Consider the following 2,694-nt stretch of genomic DNA (forward strand, 5'->3'; position numbering starts at 1 on the left):
TGCTGAACTTGTGGTTTTACCTTGGGCTCGTGTGCTGTACTAACACCAGTCTAGCACAAGAGGACGGGCTAGTACAACCTCGACTCTTCTTCAATCTGTTTCTTACAATTTTTAGGGGCTGGACGTGGATAAGATTCTCTCAACTCTTTACCTCATACTCTCTTCGCATAAAACTACTTTGATTGAAACTCGTCATGACAAGATTGGAGGTCTGACACAGCAGCAAAATGCTGGATACTTAAAACATAACTTTGGCATCTAAAAACATTCAGAATCATGACATCTTATTCAGTAAAAAGGCATTTATTAATATATGCTACATGAATGGGTAAGACACATTGATCAAAACACAATTGGAAATGCCTCATTGTGTGTCTTAGTGCATGTGTGTGATACCATGTGCATGTACAGTCTAATTTGTATATATTCACATTTAGATATAAGAATATTTGAAAACATATGAGCATGAATATGCATATGTATGTGTCTTTCTGTGCACATGTGTATATATAATCAGTGAGCATCCTTTGAAAAGCATAACAAAGGGATGATTATTCTCTGCCCAGAGCAATGTTTTTTAACACAGAAAATTGAATCGGGATACACAACTATATTAGCATTTGAAAGATTTCTTGTTCTATGTGAAAATAACTGTCGTGGTATCATTACAAAAAATACACCAAAATATACGAAACAGGCAAGACACATCTTCGTTATCATCAATTCAGGATCACTAGGTTTACTGAAAAGTAACATGGTTCAGGAATTATGTCCTGCCATAAGGCAATGCATCTGTCTTAATTTTTAGAAACTTTACTAAATTGCTGATTTAGAGTAGTTAAGTGTGAACAAGGAAACAAGTATAAAGTCGCTACACTCAGACTGAAATGATTGTCCTACAGAAAACATCTTGCAATGTTCTACTCATCCTAGAGTTCTGTAAACAAGTTGCACTGCTATTTCATATCTGCACTACACAAAGATCAGATTACAAGAGCAAATACAAATATGTGTATACTGCATCTACCCAGGTAGTCTATTATTTCATTGACACATATTTAGCACATTTAGTAAAATATCAAGCTTCAAATTCATGTTTGTAGTAAAGTATGACAAGCTCCTCATTTTGAAATGCAACCCTACCTTTCTGCATTTCACCAGATGGTACGGGATTCTGCAGGCCCTGATCTTGTGACTCTTATCATAGGGGCATTGCAGTAACCTTTCAGGATCCAGAGATTCACCTGCAAAGAAAAATATCTAAGCAAATCTGGTATATTTTTGAGAAAATATAATTCTTTCCCTTCTCTTCCAATTACAACGTATGCATTAATTTCAAATTCCCCTCTGTGATGACAAAAATGATAACTATTGCTTTTGATATTATCATAGAAATAATAAGCGAATTCATTTCAGTTCCCATTTGTGAATTCTTAGGCCTAATTTGGGAAACATTTTTCCATTAATAGAAGGACTTTTTGCGGTTACTGTTTTGCAACATTCACGCTGACCTCTGTTGACAGGGAAGGTGCATTGAGGCCAAGGCATTTACTTGCATTCTTATGTCTCAATAGTACGAATTCAAAATTCCACTGTACAATTATCAGAATGTCTCAATTCTGAACTCCATCCCATTGAATCTCCCCCACAGAGTTTTGCATACTGAGAATGCTAAACATAATATGATGGGAACCATTTGAAGTGTTCTTTCCAAAGGACATTGGGAACATGCTTACCTTCTTGCATTCTGGTAGACAGGGAAATATCTGCACTTCCTGTGAGGAGAAAAATTCTCTCAGAAAACCAATGAAGAATTACTTCCAGACCAGATGTCTCAAGCATTATCATTTCTTTGGAGAAACAAAGGAATATTGAAGAACTTGGAGGATATTCAACTCATTAACTTTTGAGTTCTTTGATGCACATCCTGTAAATACTGATTTTCTTAATCCACAAGTTACAGGCATTTTCAGAAGAAAAACAGGAGATAGTTTATGACTGATTTCAACACTGTTTATCTAACGGGACATGAATGCATCTTTTCTTGTTCATTCAAAGAGGAATGGAGTGTCTTTAAAGTATTAAACTGAAATTAGGTTTAAAATGAGAAAGACAAAGAAACTTGAGGTTCCTTTCATTAAATTTAGGCCGCTTAGAAAACAAACTATTTGCGAGATTTTTTTATGAATAATCATTCTTAAGGCCGTAATAGCATTCATTTGTAAATCTAACTCATCAAACACTTTATTCGTTTCACACGACATGCTTTGAATTTAAAATTACCTTTTCCAGTTATTAAAGACAAACTAATTATGGGCATCACAAACATGAAGCACTAGTAATGAGTCCTGACTTTTCCTGGGAATAAAACAGGTGGTATATATCTATATCTACGTCTACATCTATGTCTATATCTATATCTATAATTATCTATCTATCTATCTATCTATCTTTCTATCTATCTATCTATCTATGTGTGTGTATAGCTAAATGCATGGATGAAATCCTTAAATATTACATTGCCAAGATTTAGTATAAAATAGGTGTGCTTTGTGAATATTGAGATTAAAGTTAGAGAATGTCTTGCTTGCTCCATTTTTACAATATTTCGACAAAGGATTATGTTGCTGCTTACAACTTTAGAACATTCTAAAAATGATGAGATCAAAGTTCCAAATTTGGACAGAGAAATAG

Source organism: Perognathus longimembris, unplaced genomic scaffold (assembly GCF_023159225.1).
Source record: "Perognathus longimembris pacificus isolate PPM17 unplaced genomic scaffold, ASM2315922v1 HiC_scaffold_95, whole genome shotgun sequence".
Taxonomy (NCBI): domain Eukaryota; kingdom Metazoa; phylum Chordata; class Mammalia; order Rodentia; family Heteromyidae; genus Perognathus; species Perognathus longimembris.